Genomic DNA, 26,413 nt, shown 5'->3' on the forward strand with positions numbered 1-26,413 from the left:
CTACTACTCACTCTCTACTACTCACTCTCTACTACTCTCTACTACTCACTTACTACTACTCACTCTACTACTCACTCTACTACTCACTCTCAACTACTCTCTACTACTCACTCTACTACTCACTCTCTACTACTCTACTATTCTCTCTCTCTGCTACTCACTCTCTGCTACTCTCTACTACTCACTCTCTACTACTCTACTATTTTCTCTCTCTGCTACTCACTCTCTACTAGTCTCTACTACTCACTCTCTACTACTCTCTCCTACTCATTCTTTACTACTCTCTACTGCTCACTCTCTACTGCTCTCTAGTACTCACTCTACTACTTACTCTCTACTACTCTCTACCACTCACTCGCTACTACTCTCTACTACTCACTCTACTATTCACTCTACTACTCTTTACTACTCACTCTCTGCTACTCTCTTTACTGCTCTCTACTACTCACGCTCTACTCTCTATTACTCACTCTTTACTCTCTACCTCTCTCTACTTCTCTCTCTACTAGTCTCTACCTCTACCTCTCTACCTCTACCTCTCTACCTCTACACCTCTACCTCTCTACCTCTCTCTATACGCACACATATACACATATATATATATGCATGTATATGCATATGCATTTATATATAAATACATACATATATAAACATATATAATCTGCACATCTATATAAATACAAATATAAATGCATGCATACATATACATATATGCATACATAATAATGTTATTTACATTATAGTTTGAAAAACACTAATAAAAGCCAAGCTAAAAAGCCACCTCATTACAAACAGAATAGCTTTCACTTAAACGAGGGCGAGATCTATTGCATTTTCAATACTTATTTACTTGGTTCCATCAAGAAGGCATTCAGATGTGTCACACATTTGCCATAAATTCTGAATGTTAGTACACTAGTTGCTCATTAGATCGCTGTAGTAAAGCTACTGCTCACCAGGGAAGTCTGCTGCTGGTAATCAAAGTGCATGTTTGAAATAGAAGAGGATTTGAGAAGTCAAAATGTGCCCTAAGTTTTCTTTCTTCAGCATTAATCATAATTTCTATGGCAAAATGATACCCCTCATTTTGTTCATTTGCAAATTAAATGTTTTAAGTGTTACCACTTTATTCCAATCAAGATGACTTCAGGTGTGCCATACTTTTGTCATAAGTCAGACTGTTAGCTCTCTAGTTCTTTAGAACAATCTGGGACATTCTGTCATTGGGCTATACTTGGGCTACATCTGGGGGATATTTGTGCTACATTTGGGCTCTTTTGTCTCTGGTGGCCATCTTGGGAGGCTTATTTGTTATGAAGTTTCCTAATTTCCTCATTTATTACAGTCTCCTCAGTAGGAAATACTTTCAGTTTTCTACTTTGATTCCATCAAGAAGGCATTCAGATATGACACACATTTGCCATAAATTCAGAATGTTAGCACGCTAGTTGCTTATTAGAGCACCGTAGTAAAGCTACTGCTCACCAGGGAAGTCTGCTGCTAGTATTGAAAGTGCATGTTTCAGTCTGCAAGTCAGAATTTTTTTAATGAAATAGAAGATGATTTGAGAAGTCACTCAAAATGTGCCCTAATTTTTCTTTCTGAAGCACTAATCATACTTTCTATGGCAAAATGAACCCCCTCATTTTGTTCCTTTTTAAATTACATGTTTTCAGACTTACCACTTCATTCCAATCAAGATGGCTTCTGGTGTGCAATACTTTTGTCATAAGTAAGACTGTTAGCACTCTATTTGTTCTTTAAAACACTCTGGGACATTCTGTCATTGGGCTGTAATTGGGCTACATCTGGGTGATATTTGGGCTACATTTGGGCTCTTTTGTCTCTGGTCGCCATCTTGGGAGACTGCATGTCAGAATTTTTTAATGAAATAGAAGAGGATTTGAGAAGTCACTAAAAATGTGCCCTAGTTTTTCTTTTGGCAGCACTAATCATACTTTCTATGGCAAAATATACCCCCTTATTTTGTTCCTTTTTAAAATAAATGTTTTAAGAGTTACCACTTTATTCCAATCAAGATGACTTCAGGTGTGCTATACCTTTGTAATAAGTAGGACTGTTAGCACTCTAGTTGTTCTTTAGAACACGCTGGGAAGCTGCAGTAGAACATAAAGGAGCCAACCGACAGTCTCTGTCCTTGTTGGATGTCCATGTTTTACTGAGAATGTCAGACTTCATTCTCACATGACTGAGAAAGATAATGTGAGTTTACAGAAAATATTCTTTCAGTTTAACTTATAGATCCTCTTAAAAACACTGTGAGAAAAGCATGAGATAATAGTTTTCTTTCAAACATGATTCATGATATCCCAGCAGAAGGCTTTTTTACATGGTAAAATCACCTTAGAACACACCACAATTCCTAAAATGAGTACAGTACCATCAAGAAATGATTTATAATGTATCAAAAGTCCTAAAACCTTCTATTAACTGCAATGCTTTTTAATGAGGTGCTGTCATGTATATTGGTCCCAAGATGGCTGCCAACACTTCTTGGATGAAGTGCTGACAGCCAATCAGATCTCACAATGAGATGTGTGGTTAGGCTCCGCCCAGATGTATACATTTTTTCACATTTGATTTTCTCAACAACTACTGGAGGGATTTACACCATTTAAAAAAAGGGCGATCTGCGAATCAGACTCTACCATTTTGCCAAATTTCTTGGAATTCCATTCAGCCGTTCGGGCTGTAGCCGTGTCTAATCGTCCTATGGAAAATAACATGTGGAGAACATGTTTTGGGCACCCCTTTTTTCTCAGCCCCCACTTGACAAATCCCCCAAAAACTTTCAGGGAAGTAGCGGAGCGGAGCGAGCCATCTTCTTTGAGAAATTCGCGACGATTCATCAACTGGCGCCAAAGTTATTCCCAATAGAATGTTGGTCCTAACGATAACTACCTACTGGCGACCGCCAGTAGGTAATATATATATATATGTACATAGATATATATTTACTGGAAAAAAAGGTTACAAGGATGTAATAGTCAGGCTCAGATTTAATGCACACAAAACCATAGAAATTCAGTAGTTATAGTTAACTCAGCTAACATAAATTATGCCCCTGAAATGCACTGCTTATGACCTCACATATTAAATTACTCATGACATGGTAAGTGACATCCCAAATCTGAAATAATAAAATAAAAATGGGTGCTCATGCTCCCCCGCAGCCCCCAGGGCCACCATCCCCCGGGGCTTCTTTTTAAAAAAAAATTCAAAAAAACAAACCTGTGGGGGGGGGGCTCAAGCCCCCCCACACGCCGTGGGGACCACCACCTCCCCGGGACTCTAATTTTAAAAATAGGGGGTCCATGATGAAGCCCTCAGCCCCGGGGACCACCACCCCCAGGGCTTTTAAATGTTGGGAGGGGGGCCGCGCAGCCTCCATCCTGGAGCCTTGTAGTTGCTCTGGGGACCATCACCCCCCCATGGAGGCTCCAGCAGTGTCCCGGGGTGCCTACCCCAGAACACTGTAGTTTGCTATGGTAGGGTGGGAGCCTCGCAGTTCCCACCTTACCATAGCAAACTGCTTACCTATTTGGAAGAGAGAAGAGGAAACTTGCTCTCTTTTTCAAATAGGAAAGCATGTTGCTTTTTATCAGGGGGAGCAGCATGTAAGCTGCTCTCTCTGACGAAAAGCAATGCCGGCTCCCGAAGGTGCCTGCTGGGAACCTGGGGGACGTTGGGGCTACCCCCACGGTCCACATGGTTTTTTATGAGCCCCGGGGAAGGGGTCCCTGGGGATAATAAGAATTAGTGATAGGGACTTTTTTTTATGGTAAACTTACAGTACGCGTACCAAGCGCTGCTGTATGACGTATGGTGCGAGGTTCCTAAGTCCTCCCATACGCGTACCTAAGCAAGACAAAAAGAATAAAAAAATATGTTTTACAGATATCTATTAAGCTTCTGTGTTTAGATGTTGGTTGGTTCTAACACAAGCTTTTCTCTTTATTGGTACTTATAAGTAAGTATCTTTTGCAGAGTCTAAACTTGTTGAGGAGTGTTTTACAGTGTGCTGAACTTTTGACCTCTGTGGACAGTTGACTTTTGCATGATCTGTTGGGGGCAGGGTTCAAAATGATTTAGGTTGGAAAGGGTTCAAATGTTCAACCAATAGAAATGTGTGTTTGGTTTTGAATTAATGTGTGAAGCAATTTGATTTGTTATTGACATGTATATATGTGTAAATTGAGAGGGAAATTGTGCCATTTTCTGGTTTTGCTGCGAACACTGAGGTAGAGAGATTCTGTATAAAAATATCAGCTGTGTGAGTGGCATTCTTCTTAATCTACAAATCAATTTGAAAGGTGAGTTGATAACTTGTAAGGGACTGTATGAGGTGCATTTTGTTTTTAGCAAGAGTAATGTGTTTATCCTTCTTAAGTGTGCAGAATCACATTAAGAGTTTGTCTGCATTTGTATAACTATTGTGATAAAACCATTTGGTAAGTTAATGTGTTTAGTTAATCAGCTTTGTGCAATAAAGTGCAGTACTAAAAAATGTAGAATGTGTGCAGTCACTCTTTCAGTTCTAGAGTAGTTAATAGTGTTGCTTGTTTAGAATTAGGCTTGTGTTTTCAATCTACAATTTTCCAGTCAGTATACATACACTACTGTAAATTCTCTGGGATATATTTACAAGCCTCTTGTGTGTCTTGTGCTGCCATTGCGTTACTTTTTTGATGCAATGTTGGCACAAATAATGCAGCAAATTGTTTATGTATTTGCAAAATGACTCATGGTTGTACAGTAAAATGCAGTAATTATATTTCTGTAAAGCTTGCAGTCATATTAGCCCTTCAAGAGTAATTAATTATGTTTAGAATCAGACTTGTGGTTTAAATCGACAATTTCCCAGTCAGTATACATACACTGCTGCATACACTCTGGGGCAGATTTACAAGCCCCTTGTGCCTCTTTGTTACTTTTTGATGTAATGTTGGCAAAAAAATGCATCAATTTGCTTATGTATTTGCAAAATGAGTCAGGGTTGACCACTGAAATGTAGTAGTTATATACAAGGAATGTGTGCAGTCACTTAACTGTTTCTAGACCAGTAAATGTGTTTTGGTAAAATGCAAGGTGTAATTTTTTTGGGCCAGAATCACACTGTGTGGCTGTGTGCATTTAGGAATTGTTCTGGGAGAAGCATTTTTGTATGTTTTGTGTTTACAGATACATAAGTGCTTATAAAGCTATCCTTTTTTCTAGTTTTGATAGTATTAAAAAACGTTTATTGGTTTTGTATTTTCAAAATAACTCATGGTTGTACAGTAAAAAGCAATAATTATATGTATGTAATGTGTGCAGTGATATTAGCCCTTCAAGAGTAATTAATAGTGTTGTTTGTCTAGAATCAGGCTTGTGTTCTAAATCAACAATTTACCAGTTAGTATACATACACTGCTGCATACACTCTGGGGCAGATTTAAGAGCCCCTTGCGCCTCTTTGTTGTTCTATTGTGTCACTTTTTTGATGTAATGTTGGCGAAAAAATACAGCAAATTGCTTATGTATTTGCAAAATGAGTCAGGGTTGTCCCCTAAAATGTAGTAGTTATGTACATGGAATGTGTGCAGTCACCTAACCGTTTTAGACTAGTAAATGTGTTTTAGTAAAATGCAAGATCTTATATTTTATGTCTAGAATCACACTGTGAATTTGTTTACATTTAGGAATTATACTGGCCCCTTTATCCACATTCTCCCCCCTCTCTCCTCATACTCCTCCCTCTCTCCTCATACACACCCCATTCTCCTCATACTCCCCCTCACTCCTCACACTGCTCTTCTCTCTCCTGATACTCTCCCTTTTCTTCTCATACTCACACCTCTCTCTTAATATCCCCTTCACTCCTCATACTCCCCCATCTCCTCATACTCTGCCCACTTTGCTCATAGTACCACCTCCCCCCTCATACACCCCTCTCTTCTTATACTCCCCTTTTCTCCACATTCTCCCCCTCTCTTTTCATACTGTCCCTTCTCTCCTCATACACACCGCTCTCTCCTTATACTCCTCTTTACTCCTCACACTCGCCCGTTTTATCCATACTCCCCCCTTTCTCCTCACATTTATCCTCTCTCTCTTCATACTCCCTCCTCTCTCCTCACATTCGCCCTCTCTCTCCTTATACTGTCTTCTCTCTCCTGATACTCCCCCCTCTCCTCATATTTCCCCCTCTCCTCTTACTCTTCCCTTTCTCTTCATACTCCCTTTTCCTACATATTCCCCCCTCTCCTCATTCTCCCCCTCTCTGTCCTCATATTTCCCCCTCTCTCTTCATATTCTCCTTCTCTCCTCATTCTCCCCCTCTCTCCTCTTAATCCTCCCTCTCTCCTCATACCCCCTTTACTCCTCATACTTCCACCATCTCCATTGTTTCCAACACGAAAAGGAGGATGATATGTTGAATGACCTGTGCAGATTCCTGCATCTCAATACCGGACATCAAGGTTGTATGCAGAAGATCCAGGATTTCGACATTGTATTCCTTATTTGTTTCATCTTTCGTTTGGGAGTGACTTGTCTGGACTTTCTTATGCAGTCAACCATATATTGAAAACCGGTGTACATCTGCAAAATGTTTTGGCAAAGGATTTTATGGATAAAGTACAGCAGAAAGGTAATGTTTTGGAATCTCAGCTGATTAATCTCACGACATTTCACAGTGGAGCTAATGAGTACTGGTACCGTCATCATGGAGAACTTAAATGTATGCTAAGGAACTCTTACATGGTTCCTTACTCTAAGCTTTGCTAAATATGCTTGGGATGATTTACTTCAATTTCTTTGAGAGGCAAATCAAAATATAATAAATATTGAATACAAGAAATCTGGAGGATTGTTTTCTTTGGAACCAGTTAATGTATGCAGGTATTTAAATCATAGATTTGAAGCTATGATGTCTTTTATCACCAATAAAAAAATCTTCCTCTTAGAGAGGTTCTAGATTTCTTTTGGAGAAAGGAGTATCAAGTCAGAGGTGCTCCTCACATACATATGCTAATATGGATCAAAGATGCCCGCAAATTTGGAACAGATTCGGATGATACTGTGTTGTCTTTTATTGAAGAATATGCTACATGTGCTATACCCAGAAGCATAGAAGAAAAGGGCTTAAGACAACAAGTCTTACGATTCCCAAGCCATCGTTGTTGGAAATACTGTCATCGAAAGTACAAATCTAAGGACAAATATCTACACCAAATGTCGTTTTAGATTTCCACTTCCTGTAATATTGAAAGAAAGAGTGAACAGTTTTATGTCATCTTTGCAACATACTATCACAAGAAAGTCTCTAAAAAATACCTACAACTTAAAAGAAGAAATGAAGACTCAAAATACATAAATGACTACAACCCAGTCATTTTATCCATGGGCAATGTTAACATGGACATTCAATATGTTGCAAACAATTCCATTGCTCTTGCTCGATATGTAACATCCTTCATAACAAAATCAGAAGAGACAGAATTGAAGGAGATGTGGGAAGAGATTTCCCACAAGAAGAGTCTAAGTAAGAAATTATATAGTTACACTTTTGAGCATATCAATATTCAGATGGCTTATCATCTGCAAATCTTTACTCCAAATCGAGAACAATAATTTGGGTGAGTCGAGCTCTTGCTGCAACAAAAAAATTGAGTACCTAAATCTGTACAACAAATTGAATATTTAGCTGAAAAACTGCCAGAAAGTATATCTATTGTAGTGTATTCCTTCATAACACATCCTTCACTAACTGTTGAAAGATCCCTCCCACTTTATTCATTCTACCATCTCTTCTGAGAATCCTGCTAAATAGAAGAAAGATCACCATAGTAAAAGCAATGCACTCATCTTCCACCTATTCTTCAGAAGGAGATTTCATTCCTGAAGAGTCTCCAAAGAAGAAGAAAGAAGCTCTAATTTGGAAGTTATTTACTTTCCCTGAAGGACAAAAAAAGCTTAATGCTCCATTAGTAACCTGTAAAATGATACTTATGAACTTTTGTGTTATGTGAAATAGTCTATCAACCTCGTAAAAACAAGAAACAGGACCATCCCTATCCTCAACATTAATCAATGCACATTTATCTAGCTTTTTTGTTGTAACAACTTCCCCAGCCGAAGGCACTGAGAAATTTGCACACTTGCTGCCTTTCTTGTCTAGGGTTATCAATTATTCTTCTTGTAATACAAATTCAAAGAGCAGGCCCTTTATTGAGCCTTCTTGATAACTCCTTCCCGTGAATAGCAATGCGTAATTTCCACACTTGCATCCTTTTTTGTGATGCACAGTCTGTGTAATGAGCTGGGAATCCAATGATCTACTTCCCTGATAAGACAGTGGTTACTTTGCGCGTCTGCACCCTTTCTTTTTTTATACCTTATTCATCTTCCATGCAATGAATACATCATCCGCACATACACACACTTACTTGCTGCCTTTCTTGGCTGAAGTTATCAATTACTCTTCAATTTCATATTCTGATTCAAAGACAAGACCCTTTAACAAGCCTTTTTGCATATAGATACTATCCCGGCAGAAGACCGTTGAAAATGTTGCACTTGCTGCCTTTCTTCACAGGGGTTATCAATTGTTCTTTATTTCATATTCTGATTCAAAGTCAAGGCCATTTACCAACTCCATATATCACACAAACCTTGTTGTACCACTATCATCTTTATCTTAGCTGTCATTTTGCCATTTACTATTGCTCTATCATTCCCAGTTCTATCCAATTTATAATCCAAAACTGTATTAAAATCTCCAGCCATAATCCACAACAGATTGCATTTACCTTCCACAATAAAAAATATAAACATAGTTCACGGATAGATTTCTTTTCGGTAGATGCTAGGTTAAAGGAAAGGGTCACGAAAGTGGAACATATAGGGGCACATCTATCAGATCACTCAGCTGTGAGTTTGAATTTAAGTTTAGATGCAGATGAGGGGAGCTCAGTCTGGAGATTGGATAGAACTATTTTAGCGGATGACAAATTTTTAGAAGCCTTAAACGAAGAGTTACGAGTCTTTCTGGATGTGAATGCTGGATCAGCGAAGGAAGATATAGTTTGGGAGACCTGTAAAGCCTTTATGAGAGGGAGATTGGGAGCTCAGGGGGCTAAGAAGCGGAGGCTGTATAAAAATTTGATTACTAACTTGGAGAAAGAAATACGAGATTGAGAAAGTAGTCAAATAGGACAGGTAGGAAACATTTTTGGAGAGAGGGTCAAGAATAGACTTTTAGATTTAAAAATAGAACTTACGGCAGTACTTGCTCGAAGAGTCAAAGAAAGGTGGGAGGCTAGTCAGCTGGCACATTTTTCATATGGAGAGGGTTGTGGTAAGCTACTGGCGTGGAAAGCCAAGAAAGACTTTGTACGTAATCAAATAAAGGAAATTAAGAAGTTGAACTCAGGAGAAGTTATAACAGAGCGGAAGCAGATTGTACAAGCATTCTTTGATCATTTTGTAAGCGTCTATACAGAGGATCTTTGTCCGAGTGAAGCAGAGATAGAAAGTTGGCTATCTATGATGAAACCACTCTCTGATGATTATATGGAGGAGCTGAATAAGGAGATCACTCAAGATGAAGTGTTGACAGTCATCAAGGAGAGTAAAAGAGGGAAAGCTCCTGGCCCGGATGGCCTCCCAGGGGAGGTATATAAAGTCTTAAGTGAAGTAATTGCTCCCATACTATGTCAATTATACAACACAATTTTCAGAGGGGAAGTAAAAATACCTAGTTCGTGGAATGAGGCAATAATTACTTTAATTCTTAAACCAGGGAAATCTCCTAGGAGTCTAGATGCTTATAGACCTATCTCACTCTTAAATTGTGACTACAAATTCTTTTCAAAGATCTTGGCTGATAGACTTGGTAAAGTTATACATAAACTGATACATGAAGATCAAAGAGGCTTCATTAAAGCAAGGTACTTAAAAGAATTAACATTTTCACTGATTGGTATGATAGATCTGGCCTCTAATTTCGAGCTCCCCTTGGCAGTAATAGCCTTAGATGCTGCCAAGGCTTTTGATCGAGTCAACTTTACGTATCTAAAAACTCTCTTGCAATATCTTAACTTGGGAGATAAATTTACGCAATCTCTTTTTGCTTTGTATTGTTCACCGACATTGCGTGCTTTGGTTAATGGCACTCTCACACATCCCATTAAAGTAATGCGGGGCACTAGACAAGGGTGTCCTTTATCACCCTTGCTTTTTAACCTATATATTGAGCCTTTTGCTTGCAAGATTAGAGCTACAGAACAGATCCCCCCTTTTCTGTCTATGGATTGGACTAAGAAACTAGGGTTATATGCAGACAATATTATTGTTTATTCCTCTAATCTGTTGCTTTCCCTGGAAAATCTGGTCAGAATAGCAAAGGAATTTGGAAAAATCTCAGGCTACCAGATAAACCAGGATAAGACTGAAATTATGGCTGGAACCTCAATACTGGGGATATTAAAACAACTACAGAAATGAGATACTTGGGGGTTAGGATAACACAAAAGATTGAAGATCTAGCAAAAACTAATTTTGATAGGATTAAAAAAGAAGTTGCTGCTACATTAAAAGGATGGATGAATGTACCTCTCTCTATATATGGTCGATCTAATCTTGTAAAAATGGTGATTGTACCGAAAATCACCTTTTTGTTTGAGACTATCCCACTCGGTTTTAAAAAGGAATGGCTGGTTAAATTACAGAGTATGATAACATCTTTTATCTGGGCGTCAAAAGGCTCTCGGATTTCATGGAAAAAACTAAGGAGGAGACTTAATAAAGGAGGGTTGGCGGCCCCAGATATTCAAATTTATGCATGGGCTTTTTGTTTAAAAAACTGTAGGATGCTGTTGGGTACCCTATTTAAATCTCCGATTCGAGAAATGTTTGGTTTTTTGCTGAAAAAGTCTGGATATCACGATTTTGGTTTTTTATATAAGTTTTCAGACCCTAAATTCTTTAAAAAGGTGAGACTCAAGATTTTGCGGGATTTGGCAGAGATATGGTATAAAATCAGAAAAGTAGCAAAACTGCCCTATTTCAGCCATATGGCTCCAATCTGGGAATCTCCTGGCGCTCCATCTTGGACAAAAGATGCGTTGGCATTACAATTGAAAAAGGAGCCTGATCTGCAAAGGTGGAAGGATTTGTTTTCAGATGGCAAACTTATACCATGGAGTGTATGTCAACAATTGTGGGGACCGGTTTTTTCAAAATATAAATACTTGCAGATCCAAAGCTGGGTTAATGATGTGAAAACAGAGATTGGGACTGAAAACGATTTTGAACTGAAGTTGGAGACAGAGACTTTTAAAAAGGAAGTTGCCTTTTGGTATTGGACGATATTAGAAATGGAGGATGGACCATTTGTCTTGCCAGAAACCCTGTGGTTGGAGAGCTTGCCAAGGATCGCGACAGAAAACCAATGGCAAGTAACTATGTCTATGCTATATAGTATTGTTAAGCCAGCAAACCTGAGGTGAAATCTCTTGTTTACCATCCACAGGGCATATTGGTCTCCTTTTAGACTCTCCAAATTCAAAGCTGGCGGAATTGTTGGGTGTCCGAAATGTAAAGCTCCGAATGTGGATGATTTGCATATGTTTGTGTCCTGTCCAAAAATAACGCAATTCTGGATAGATGTAAGTAGTTCCATCTCCAAATCTCTGAACCAACGCATTGAGGTAAGCCCAGAATTAATTATTACGGGGACATATGAGTTAGAAAATAGAGTTATGAATAATAACGTTAGACTTATTTTTTATGCTATGTTGCTAGCGCGCAGAGAGATATGCAAGTTATGGGTCTCTCTGCTCAGTCCTAGTCTAATGGATTGGATTTTTAGCCATGAGGTATATGGCTAAGCTTGATATCTTAGACCATTCCAAGAGAAATCGAGGATTTTGGTTACCCTTCCTTTTATGTTTTGGTTGAATACTTTGTGTTCATTTCCGATGATTAAGCCCGTGCCTATCTCGCTGGTACATGGCACCCCAGGAAGAAAAAAATAGAGATGGAGGAAGACACACCTGTTGAGTCAGGTGGCCAAGAGGAGCGGTTCAGAGAAAGGCCAGACTCAAGAATAGGCGATGTCTACGCCCCATTACTCTAAACCAGCCTATGAGATAAAAAGTCCAGTGGTGGTGTAAGATAGAAGTTATGGGTGGCGAGGTGGCAAATGAGGGAGAAAAAAAAAAAGGCCATTTACCAAGCCTTTTTGTTGTAGCTACTACCTCGCCTAAAGGCAGTAGGTAATTTCCAAACTTGCAGCCTTTCTTATTGTTTACATTATTCATCTTCCAACCAATCAACACATCATCTAAACATACACACACCTACTTGCTGCCTTTCCTGGCTGTGGTTTTTAACTATTGTTCTATTTCATATTCTGATTCAAAGTCAAGGCCCTTTATTGAGCCTTTTTGTTGTAGCTACGACCCCAGCCGAAGGCAGTACAACATTTTCACAATGGCTGCCTTTCTTGGCTGTGGTTACCAATTCTTCTTCTTCTAATACAAATTCAAAGTGCAGACCCTTTATTGAGTCTTCTTGGTAACTACTACCGATGAATGGCAGTGCATAATTTACACACTTACGTCTTTTATTGCGCCTTTTTAACTTCACAGTGTATGTAATTTATACAGTTGCTTCCCTCCTTAGATCCTTAGATGAACTGACAGTTTCTCAGGCTCCCACTACAGGATCCGACTCACAGTCTATAATGGCCTGAAAAACAAAACACCCACTTCTTTTACAAGGCAGTGCATAGTTTCAACGTCTGCTGCCTTTCCTAATTTTCACCTTTTTCATCTTCCACTCAATCAAAACATCATCCACAAATATACACACCTACTTGCTGCCTTTTTTGACAGGAGTTATCAATTATTCCTGAATTTCATATTTTGATTCAAAGTCAATCCCCTTTATAGAGCCTTTTTGTTATAGCTACTACCTCATATGAGATGTCAACAGTGATGTCACTGACCATGTCATGAATGATCTAATATGTGACATCATCAGCAGTGGATTGCGGGTGCGCGAAATATAGTTAGGTCAACTAACTATATAGTAGCAATTTCAATGGTTTTGTATGAGTGAAATGTCCAGCTAACTATAACACCCCTAAAACTTATAGTTTCTTGAGTGAATTTCAAAGGTTTATTAAAAGCTAATTCCTAACTATATAAGGCCTGAAACCTATGGTTTTTTCAGTGAATATATATATATCGACATATTACCTACTGGCGGTCACCAGTAGGTAGTTATAGTTAGGATTTTTTTTTATGTTAAATCTCAAAATTCTATTTTGAATAACTTTTGCACAGGTTGACGAATCTGCTTGAAAACTTCCTCAAAATGGACTCGTCGAGCTCCGGTCCTTCCCTGAAAGTTTGGGGGGATTTGCCAAGATAAAAGGGGGGTCCCAAATGCGATTTCACTTTTAGCCCGAACGGCTGAATGAATTTCCACCAAACTTGGCAAAATTGTAGGGACTGGTAGCCCGATGTGCCTTTGCTATGTCTCAAGATATGTGCTCCAGTGGATTTTGAGTAATTTAGTTTAAAAAAATATATATATATCTATGGCAGTGCCCCGGTACGCGCACCGGGCGTGCTACGCGACTTGCGCGCAGAAAGCTGATTGGCTTTTGGGTGTCTATAAACATTCTAAACAGTCCGGAGCGGCCGCCATCTTGTGTCTCGGTAAAATCGAGACACAAGAGGTGGCAAAAACAAAGGGGGGAATTGACCATAAGGGGGCAGGGTAGACCCCCCCTGACCCCCTAGGTTTGATATGGGGGCCATTAAAGTGCCCCGCGGGGTCTCAATTTTTTTTTTGTTCGATTTTCGCGGGGGGAGCACCCGGGAGCGCTCCTGAGAGCGTACTATGGGGAAAAAAGAATCACTTTTAAAAATTGTATGTTTATTAATTGTTTTTTTTTTTTTTTTTTTTATTTAAGTACCAACATGTAGGTATCAATGCAGAGTCTCTAATTTAATATACACCGTCTCCTTTGTAGATATCTTGCATGTTTTTTCAGAAGTTATTGTGGTATATGGAATTCATAACATAGTCTGTCAGGAAAGCAGAAACAACATGGAGGCAGGAGATGATAAAGAGATGTTAAATACACATTGGAGATAATATAGTGGGAGAAAGGAAGTAACTATGAGCAAACTTTCTATGTAACACAATAAAGTTGCACAGTATATTATAATTCTCACTTTATATTTTAAAATTTTTTGATCTACTTGATGAATTACATATAAAAATGAATAATGGCTCGATCAATTTTTGATTATTAAACATAAATGTATTCTTCTGATTCTTTTTCATAATTTAATACAACTTCTAATAAAATGTTGTCTGGAATCTCTTCATTTACATTCTGTGTTTCCATTGATTCCACACACTCAAGTAATTCAAGGTCCAGAGACTCATCCATAAAGTCAATGTTATCATTTTCAGCATTTTTTCCATCCTGGTTGTTGTTCAAAACAATTTCAAAAGATATATTCTTTTCTCCTTCCATTTTGTTGCTGTAAATTGCATAAAAAATAATTATATCAGTAGAGATAGGGCACTGTTGGGTTTAAGTTCAGACATGTTGTTTGGATTTTTTAACGGTGAAGTTATCTTTGGGCAGTGTATGGTATCAGGCTGGAATTAGAAATATAACAAAGAGTATGTGATGAAGCCTAAGTAAATTTATAATAATACAAGGGAAGTCTAACTCAATCCATACCTATAACAGAGAATCCTATCTCAATCTATAACAATTACAGAGGGATAGTATATAACTAACAGAATATTTTTTCTCAAATTAACTTAAATTGCACAACATACTTCACTTTCCAAAATAACAACTTACCTTTGAGAAAGCAGTTGAAGTTGTCAGTGTAATTTCTTTTCAAATGCACTTCAGGAAGTAGTAGTCAAAATGGCTGTGCTTCCTTCTCTTTTTTTTTTATTGATTCATGTACATAACCAATCAAATGTCAGGAAATAATCGTAGAAAATGAAAGAAACTTTTTAATTGGTTGTAAATTCTTTTAAAAAGAATTGGCTGGTTAAATTACAGAGTATGATAACATCTTTTATCTGGGCGTCAAAAGGCTCTCGGATTTCATGGAAAAAACTAAGGAGGAGACTTAATAAAGGAGGGTTGGCGGCCCCAGATATTCAAATTTATGCATGGGCTTTTTGTTTAAAAAACTGTAGGATGCTGTTGGGTACCCTATTTAAATCTCCGATTCGAGAAATGTTTGGTTTTTTGCTGAAAAAGTCTGGATATCACGATTTTGGTTTTTTATATAAGTTTTCAGACCCTAAATTCTTTAAAAAGGTGAGACTCAAGATTTTGCGGGATTTGGCAGAGATATGGTATAAAATCAGAAAAGTAGCAAAACTGCCCTATTTCAGCCATATGGCTCCAATCTGGGAATCTCCTGGCGCTCCATCTTGGACAAAAGATGCGTTGGCATTACAATTGAAAAAGGAGCCTGATCTGCAAAGGTGGAAGGATTTGTTTTCAGATGGCAAACTTATACCATGGAGTGTATGTCAACAATTGTGGGGACCGGTTTTTTCAAAATATAAATACTTGCAGATCCAAAGCTGGGTTAATGATGTGAAAACAGAGATTGGGACTGAAAACGATTTTGAACTGAAGTTGGAGACAGAGACTTTTAAAAAGGAAGTTGCCTTTTGGTATTGGACGATATTAGAAATGGAGGATGGACCATTTGTCTTGCCAGAAACCCTGTGGTTGGAGAGCTTGCCAAGGATCGCGACAGAAAACCAATGGCAAGTAACTATGTCTATGCTATATAGTATTGTTAAGCCTGCAAACCTGAGGTGAAATCTCTTGTTTACCATCCACAGGGCATATTGGTCTCCTTTTAGACTCTCCAAATTCAAAGCTGGCGGAATTGTTGGGTGTCCGAAATGTAAAGCTCCGAATGTGGATGATTTGCATATGTTTGTGTCCTGTCCAAAAATAACGCAATTCTGGATAGATGTAAGTAGTTCCATCTCCAAATCTCTGAACCAACGCATTGAGGTAAGCCCAGAATTAATTATTACGGGGACATATGATTTAGAAAATAGAGTTATGAATAATAACGTTAGACTTATTTTTTATGCTATGTTGCTAGCGCGCAGAGAGATATGCAAGTTATGGGTCTCTCTGCTCAGTCCTAGTCTAATGGATTGGATTTTTAGCCATGAGGTATATGGCTAAGCTTGATATCTTAGACCATTCCAAGAGAAATCGAGGATTTTGGTTACCCTTCCTTTTATGTTTTGGTTGAATACTTTGTGTTCATTTCCGATGATTAAGCCCGTGCCTATCTCGCTGGTACATGGCACCCCAGGAAGAAAAAAATAGAGATGGAGGAAGACACACCTGTTGAGTCAGGTGGCCAAGAGGAGCGGTTCAGAGAAAGGCCAGACTCAAGAATAGGCGATGTCTACGCCCCATTACTCTAAACCAGCCTATGAGATAAAAAGTCCAGTGGTGGTGTAAGATAGAAGTTATGGGTGGCGAGGTGGCAAATGAGGGAGAAAAAAAAAAAGGCCATTTACCAAGCCTTTTTGTTGTAGCTACTACCTCGCCTAAAGGCAGTAGGTAATTTCCAAACTTGCAGCCTTTCTTATTGTTTACATTATTCATCTTCCAACCAATCAACACATCATCTAAACATACACACACCTACTTGCTGCCTTTCCTGGCTGTGGTTTTTAACTATTGTTCTATTTCATATTCTGATTCAAAGTCAAGGCCCTTTATTGAGCCTTTTTGTTGTAGCTACGACCCCAGCCGAAGGCAGTACAACATTTTCACAATGGCTGCCTTTCTTGGCTGTGGTTACCAATTCTTCTTCTTCTAATACAAATTCAAAGTGCAGACCCTTTATTGAGTCTTCTTGGTAACTACTACCGATGAATGGCAGTGCATAATTTACACACTTACGTCTTTTATTGCGCCTTTTTAACTTCACAGTGTATGTAATTTATACAGTTGCTTCCCTCCTTAGATCCTTAGATGAACTGACAGTTTCTCAGGCTCCCACTACAGGATCCGACTCACAGTCTATAATGGCCTGAAAAACAAAACACCCACTTCTTTTACAAGGCAGTGCATAGTTTCAACGTCTGCTGCCTTTCCTAATTTTCACCTTTTTCATCTTCCACTCAATCAAAACATCATCCACAAATATACACACCTACTTGCTGCCTTTTTTGACAGGAGTTATCAATTATTCCTGAATTTCATATTTTGATTCAAAGTCAATCCCCTTTATAGAGCCTTTTTGTTATAGCTACTACCTCATATGAGATGTCAACAGTGATGTCACTGACCATGTCATGAATGATCTAATATGTGACATCATCAGCAGTGGATTGCGGGTGCGCGAAATATAGTTAGGTCAACTAACTATATAGTAGCAATTTCAATGGTTTTGTATGAGTGAAATGTCCAGCTAACTATAACACCCCTAAAACTTATAGTTTCTTGAGTGAATTTCAAAGGTTTATTAAAAGCTAATTCCTAACTATATAAGGCCTGAAACCTATGGTTTTTTCAGTGAATATATATATATCGACATATTACCTACTGGCGGTCACCAGTAGGTAGTTATAGTTAGGATTTTTTTTTATGTTAAATCTCAAAATTCTATTTTGAATAACTTTTGCACAGGTTGACGAATCTGCTTGAAAACTTCCTCAAAATGGACTCGTCGAGCTCCGGTCCTTCCCTGAAAGTTTGGGGGGATTTGCCAAGATAAAAGGGGGGTCCCAAATGCGATTTCACTTTTAGCCCGAACGGCTGAATGAATTTCCACCAAACTTGGCAAAATTGTAGGGACTGGTAGCCCGATGTGCCTTTGCTATGTCTCAAGATATGTGCTCCAGTGGATTTTGAGTAATTTAGTTTAAAAAAATATATATATATCTATGGCAGTGCCCCGGTACGCGCACCGGGCGTGCTACGCGACTTGCGCGCAGAAAGCTGATTGGCTTTTGGGTGTCTATAAACATTCTAAACAGTCCGGAGCGGCCGCCATCTTGTGTCTCGGTAAAATCGAGACACAAGAGGTGGCAAAAACAAAGGGGGGAATTGACCATAAGGGGGCAGGGTAGACCCCCCCTGACCCCCTAGGTTTGATATGGGGGCCATTAAAGTGCCCCGCGGGGTCTCAATTTTTTTTTTGTTCGATTTTCGCGGGGGGAGCACCCGGGAGCGCTCCTGAGAGCGTACTATGGGGAAAAAAGAATCACTTTTAAAAATTGTATGTTTATTAATTGTTTTTTTTTTTTTTTTTTTTATTTAAGTACCAACATGTAGGTATCAATGCAGAGTCTCTAATTTAATATACACCGTCTCCTTTGTAGATATCTTGCATGTTTTTTCAGAAGTTATTGTGGTATATGGAATTCATAACATAGTCTGTCAGGAAAGCAGAAACAACATGGAGGCAGGAGATGATAAAGAGATGTTAAATACACATTGGAGATAATATAGTGGGAGAAAGGAAGTAACTATGAGCAAACTTTCTATGTAACACAATAAAGTTGCACAGTATATTATAATTCTCACTTTATATTTTAAAATTTTTTGATCTACTTGATGAATTACATATAAAAATGAATAATGGCTCGATCAATTTTTGATTATTAAACATAAATGTATTCTTCTGATTCTTTTTCATAATTTAATACAACTTCTAATAAAATGTTGTCTGGAATCTCTTCATTTACATTCTGTGTTTCCATTGATTCCACACACTCAAGTAATTCAAGGTCCAGAGACTCATCCATAAAGTCAATGTTATCATTTTCAGCATTTTTTCCATCCTGGTTGTTGTTCAAAACAATTTCAAAAGATATATTCTTTTCTCCTTCCATTTTGTTGCTGTAAATTGCATAAAAAATAATTATATCAGTAGAGATAGGGCACTGTTGGGTTTAAGTTCAGACATGTTGTTTGGATTTTTTAACGGTGAAGTTATCTTTGGGCAGTGTATGGTATCAGGCTGGAATTAGAAATATAACAAAGAGTATGTGATGAAGCCTAAGTAAATTTATAATAATACAAGGGAAGTCTAACTCAATCCATACCTATAACAGAGAATCCTATCTCAATCTATAACAATTACAGAGGGATAGTATATAACTAACAGAATATTTTTTCTCAAATTAACTTAAATTGCACAACATACTTCACTTTCCAAAATAACAACTTACCTTTGAGAAAGCAGTTGAAGTTGTCAGTGTAATTTCTTTTCAAATGCACTTCAGGAAGTAGTAGTCAAAATGGCTGTGCTTCCTTCTCTTTTTTTTTTATTGATTCATGTACATAACCAATCAAATGTCAGGAAATAATCGTAGAAAATGAAAGAAACTTTTTAATTGGTTGTAAATTCTCACACTTCATATGTGTTTTGGTCATGTAATTTACCTCAGGATATTTAGACAGGCCTGTAGCCTAAATGTCTCAATGGAATTCCACCAGATTTGGGCAAATGGTAGGGACTGCTATGTAGTAGGGCCTATTCTATATTTGATGAAAGGGTCTCCAGTGGTTTTTCTGTAAATTTCTTTCCCACCTTTTTTAGGGAACGCTTACCGGTGCGCGCCCCGGTACGCGCACCGGCAGCATTACGGGAGTCCTCCATTTTGTGTTTCGGTACAATTGAGACACAAGATGGAGGACAAACAATGCTCGGAATGGGTAGAAGGGGGCACGGTAGACACTTCCTGACCCTCTAGGTTTTCTGAGGAGGGCTTAGGAGGCTCTTATAGGCTAAAAAAAAAAAAATCTTGAAATTTCCACGGGGGAAGTGCCCGGTACGCGCACCGGTGCGCGTACCGGAGAGCGTACTTTGGTGAAAAATAGTGAAAAAAGTTAGAAAAAGATAAACGTTTTGAATGACCAGAGGTAGGGTAGCTCTGAAAAGAGCTTTTGGGTTCTGTGATTGATTTAGGTACCTACAAGTAGGTTCCAATGCACAGTCTTAAATTCAGGAGGAAAATTCTATTTCCCTCATCTGAGAAAGTGCACACCGTCTCCTCTGTAGATGTCTTGCATGTTGTAACGCAAGTTATTATTGTATATTGAACCCATTCCACAGTCTCTCATGTAAGCAGAAACAGATTTATTCACATGTTTCCGTGCTTTTTCAAATTGTGGACAAAATTGGTTGGACCAGTTCCATTTCTGTCTTTGGCATATATTGGAATATACCAAGGCAGTTTGTGGAAAAAGTGTCATCAATTGATCAAAGGTGTCCTTTAAAAGCATTTCCAGACCAACCCCAGTCATAGTGCCCAAATCATTTCCACCACAATGCACTATTAAGAGGTCAGGGTTTGGCAGATGCAAAAAGGTTTTCAACAATGGTATCAATTGATGACATCTCAATCCTCTTTGGCCAATCCACTTGATTTCCAGATTTGATAAATCAAGGTTGTGATAATTTCTGTTAGCTGCATACCTTTGAGCCCAGTGGATGTAGCTATGTCCAATAATCCATACAGAATACATGATATGAGAAGGTTCTGGTGCAGTCAGATGAAGTGTGGGAATGAAATGGCAGTTGGAACAGTAGGAGTTTACAAAAAAATAAGTGTGGAGTTTCCCTGCTCTTGAATTACAAGCAATTATTGGTGGATTCAGTTAGTTGAAAACTGAAAGTTAGGGTGCATGGTTGTGTTGTGTGAAAAAAGTAATTTGAATGGTTAAGAAAAAGTCACTAAAAGCAATAATGCTATGGATATGCTGGTGTATTGAGAGGTCAAACATCCTTGCTGACTTAATTTGCAACATTTTAGAATAAACTTTTGAACCTGAGAGTTCAGTTAGGAGGGAGTTGCTATGGTAACAAATAGAAAGATCTGAGAGGGGGAAGGTTGTTGGTTTGAAAATAGTGAGGGAAGACTTTTGATTGGTTGAAAAAAGGCATTTGTGTGTAAAGATAGAGATTTTCTATGCCAGTCTTGGTTTCAGTGTTTTGAGTGCACACCTTTTGCTCTGCTAAAGAAAAATTGGTGTGTTTGTCTGACACTGTTTTCAATCTCCCAAAGCATTTGTAAAGGTAAGTAATGATTTATTTAATTTAGATAGAGACTTGTTTGCTGTATGGAGAGTATTTGGAAGCAGATAGTTAAGTTTTAGTAGTGAAATTGAATGCCTGAACATAGGTTCTGCGCAGTGTTTCTTAAATGTTATTCAAAAAACGATTTTGGGGGCAAATCAATGGTATTGTTATTTGGCCCTTATTTATGATTGCCTTGTGCAACTGGTGCATCACTTTATACATGGGAAATAAGTGACGCTCTTCTGGCGCAAGGTCTTCATAAATAAGGCCCTGAGTTTCTTTGCTCTTGGTTTGTGTTCTGCTTTTTGATAATGCTTGATAACAACATTTGCATGGTAGAGGATTTGTATTTTGGGAAACAGTGAGGTTTTAAAAGTGAAATTCAGTGCTTGTACATATGTTCTGCCCTGTGTTTTTTAAATGTTAATCAAAAAACGTTTTTTGGTGCCAATCATTGGTATTTATATTTGGGTCTTATTTATGATTGTCTTGTGGCGTAGGTATGTCACTTTTAACATGGGAAGAAAGTGACGCACTGGTGGCGCAAGGCTTCATAAATAAGGCCCTGAGTTTCTTTGCTCTTGGTTTGTGTTCTGCTTTTTGATAATGCTTGATATCAACATTTGCAAAGTAGAGGATTTGTATTTTGGGAAACAGTGACGTTTCAAAAGTGATTTTAAGTGGTTATACATAGGTTCTGTGCAGTGTTTTTTAAATGTTATTCAAAAAACGATTTTGGGGGCAAATCAATGGTATTTTTATTTGGCCCTTATTTATGATTGCCTTGTGCATGGGAAATAAGTGACGCTCCTTTATACATGGGAAATAAGTGACGCTCTTCGGGCGCAAGGTCTTCATAAATAAGGCCCTGAGTTTCTTTGCTCTTGGTTTGTGTTCTGCTTTTTGATAATGCTTGCTATCAACATTTGCAAGGTAGAGGATTGGTATTTTGGGAAACAGTGAGGTTTCAAAAGTGAAATTCAGTGCTTGTACATAGGTTCTGCCCTGTGTTTTTTAAATATTATTAAAAAAACGATTTTTGGTGCCAATCAATGGTATTTATATTTGGGTCTAATTTATTATTGTCTTGTGGCGTAGGTATGTCACTTTAACATGGGAAGAAAGTGACGCACTGGTGGCGCAAGGCTTTCATAATTAAGGTCCTGAATTTCTTTGCTCTTGGTTTGTGTTCTGCTTTTTGATAATGCTTGATATCAACATTTGCAAAGTAGAGGATTTGTATTTTGGGAAACAGTGATGTTTCAAAAGTGATATTGAGTGGTTATACATAGGTTCTGGACAGTGTTTTTTAAATGTTATTCAAAAAACGATTTTGGGGGCAAATGAATGGTATTTTCATTTGGCCCTTATTTATGATTGCCTTGTGCAACCGGTGCATCACTTTATACATGGGAAATAGGTGACCCTCTTCTTGTGCAAGGACTTCATAAATAAGACTTTGAGTTTCTTTGCTCTTGGTTTGTGTTCTGCTTTTTGATAATGCTTGATATCAACATTTGCAAGGTAGACGATTTGTATTTTGGGAAACAGTGATGTTTCAAAAGTGAAATTTTGTGCTTGTACATAGGTTCTGCCCTTCTGCCCTGTGTTTTTTAAATGTTAATCAAAAAACGATTTTGGGAGCAAATCAATGGAATTTATATTTGGCTGTTATTTATGATTGTCTTGTGGCATAGGTATGTCACTTTTAACAAGGGAAGAAAGTGACGCACTGATGGCACAAGGCTTTCATAAATAAGGCCCTGAGTTTCTTTGCTCTTTGTTTGTGTTCTGCTTTTTGATAATGCTTGCTATCAACATTTGCAAGATAGAGGATTTGTATTTTAGGAAACAGTGATATTTCAAAAGTGAAATTTAGTGCTTGTACTTAGGTTTTGCCCTGAGTTTTTTAAATGTTAATCAAAAAACGATTTTTGGTGCCAATCATTGGTATTTATATTTGGGTCTTATTTATGATTGTCTTGTTGCATAGGTATGTCACTTTTAACATGGGAAGAAAGTGACGCACTGGTGGTGCAAGGCTTTCATAAATATGGCCCTGAGTTTCTTTGCTCTTGGTTTGTGTTCTGCTTTTCGATAATGCTTGATATCAACATTTGCAAAGTAGAGTATTTGTATTTTGGGAAACAGTGACATTTCAAAAGGGATTTTGAGTGGTTATACATAGGTTTTGTGCAGTGATTTTAAATGTTATTCAAAAAACGATTTTGGGGGAAAATCAATGGTATTTTCATTTGGCCCTTATTTATGATTGCCTTGTGCAACCGATGCATCACTTTATACATGGGAAATAAGTGACGCTCTTCTGGCGCAAGGTCTTCATAAATAAGGCTCTGAGTTTCTTTGCTCTTGGTTTGTGTTCTGCTTTTTGATAATGCTTGCTATCAACATTTGCAAGGTAGAGGATTGGTATTTTGGGAAACAGTGAGGTTTCAAAAGTGAAATTCAGTGCTTGTACATAGGTTCTGCCCTGTGTTTTTTAAATATTATTAAAAAAACGATTTTTGGTGCCAATCAATGGTATTTATATTTGGGTCTAATTTATGATTGTCTTGTGGCGTAGGTATGTCACTTTTAACATGGGAAGAAAGTGACGCACTGGTGGCGCAAGGCTTTCATAATTAAGGTCCTGAATTTCTTTGCTCTTGGTTTGTGTTCTGCTTTTTGATAATGCTTGATATCAACATTTGCAAAGTAGAGGATTTGTATTTTGGGAAACAGTGATGTTTCAAAAGTGATATTGAGTGGTTATACATAGGTTCTGGGCAGTGTTTTTTAAATGTTATTCAAAAAACGATTTTGGGGGCAAATGAATGGTATTTTCATTTGGCCCTTATTTATGATTGCCTTGTGCAACCGGTGCATCACTTTATACATGGGAAATAGGTGACCCTCTTCTTGCGCAAGGACTTCATAAATAAGGCTTTGAGTTTCTTTGCTCTTGGTTTGTGTTCTGCTTTTTGATAATGCTTGATATCAACATTTGCAAGGTAGACGATTTGTATTTTGGGAAACAGTGATGTTTCAAAAGTGAAATTTTGTGCTTGTACATAGGTTCTGCCCTTCTGCCCTGTGTTTTTTAAATGTTAATCAAAAAACGATTTTGGGAGCAAATCAATGGAATTTATATTTGGCTGTTATTTATGATTGTCTTGTGGCGTAGGTATGTCACTTTTAACAAGGGAAGAAAGTGACGCACTGATGGCACAAGGCTTTCATAAATAAGGCCCTGAGTTTCTTTGCTCTTTGTTTGTGTTCTGCTTTTTGATAATGCTTGCTATCAACATTTGCAAGATAGAGGATTTGTATTTTAGGAAACAGTGATATTTCAAAAGTGAAATTTAGTGCTCGTACTTAGGTTTTGCCCTGAGTTTTTTTAAATGTTAATCAAAAAACGATTTTTGGTGCCAATCATTTGTATTTATATTTGGGTCTTATTTATGATTGTCTTGTTGCGTAGGTATGTCACTTTTAACATGGGAAGAAAGTGACGCACTGGTGGTGCAAGGCTTTCATAAATATGGCCCTGAGTTTCTTTGCTCTTGGTTTGTGTTCTGCTTTTCGATAATGCTTGATATCAACATTTGCAAAGTAGAGTATTTGTATTTTGGGAAACAGTGACATTTCAAAAGGGATTTTGAGTGGTTATACATAGGTTTTGTGCAGTGATTTTAAATGTTATTCAAAAAACGATTTTGGGGGAAAATCAATGGTATTTTCATTTGGCCCTTATTTATGATTGCCTTGTGCAACCGATGCATCACTTTATACATGGGAAATAAGTGACGCTCTTCTGGCGCAAGGTCTTCATAAATAAGGCTCTGAGTTTCTTTGCTCTTGGTTTGTGTTCTGCTTTTTGATAATGCTTGCTATCAACATTTGCAAGGTAGAGGATTGGTATTTTGGGAAACAGTGAGGTTTCAAAAGTGAAATTCAGTGCTTGTACATAGGTTCTGCCCTGTGTTTTTTAAATATTATTAAAAAAACGATTTTTGGTGCCAATCAATGGTATTTATATTTGGGTCTAATTTATGATTGTCTTGTGGCGTAGGTATGTCACTTTTAACATGGGAAGAAAGTGACGCACTGGTGGCGCAAGGCTTTCATAATTAAGGTCCTGAATTTCTTTGCTCTTGGTTTGTGTTCTGCTTTTTGATAATGCTTGATATCAACATTTGCAAAGTAGAGGATTTGTATTTTGGGAAACAGTGATGTTTCAAAAGTGATATTGAGTGGTTATACATAGGTTCTGGGCAGTGTTTTTTAAATGTTATTCAAAAAACGATTTTGGGGGCAAATGAATGGTATTTTCATTTGGCCCTTATTTATGATTGCCTTGTGCAACCGGTGCATCACTTTATACATGGGAAATAGGTGACCCTCTTCTTGCGCAAGGACTTCATAAATAAGGCTTTGAGTTTCTTTGCTCTTGGTTTGTGTTCTGCTTTTTGATAATGCTTGATATCAACATTTGCAAGGTAGACGATTTGTATTTTGGGAAACAGTGATGTTTCAAAAGTGAAATTTTGTGCTTGTACATAGGTTCTGCCCTTCTGCCCTGTGTTTTTTAAATGTTAATCAAAAAACGATTTTGGGAGCAAATCAATGGAATTTATATTTGGCTGTTATTTATGATTGTCTTGTGGCGTAGGTATGTCACTTTTAACAAGGGAAGAAAGTGACGCACTGATGGCACAAGGCTTTCATAAATAAGGCCCTGAGTTTCTTTGCTCTTTGTTTGTGTTCTGCTTTTTGATAATGCTTGCTATCAACATTTGCAAGATAGAGGATTTGTATTTTAGGAAACAGTGATATTTCAAAAGTGAAATTTAGTGCTCGTACTTAGGTTTTGCCCTGAGTTTTTTAAATGTTAATCAAAAAACGATTTTTGGTGCCAATCATTGGTATTTATATTTGGGTCTTATTTATTATTGTCTTGTTGCGTAGGTATGTCACTTTTAACATGGGAAGAAAGTGACGCACTGGTGGTGCAAGGCTTTCATAAATATGGCCCTGAGTTTCTTTGCTCTTGGTTTGTGTTCTGCTTTTCGATAATGCTTGATATTAACATTTGCAAAGTAGAGTATTTGTATTTTGGGAAACAGTGACATTTCAAAAGTGATTTTGAGTGGTTATACATAGGTTTTGTGCAGTGATTTTAAATGTTATTCAAAAAACGATTTTGGGGGAAAATCAATGGTATTTTCATTTGGCCCTTATTTATGATTGCCTTGTGCAACCGATGCATCACTTTATAC

The sequence above is a fragment of the Lissotriton vulgaris genome, chromosome 6, assembly GCF_964263255.1.
Source record: "Lissotriton vulgaris chromosome 6, aLisVul1.2, whole genome shotgun sequence".
In the NCBI taxonomy this organism is placed as follows: Eukaryota; Metazoa; Chordata; class Amphibia; order Caudata; family Salamandridae; genus Lissotriton; species Lissotriton vulgaris.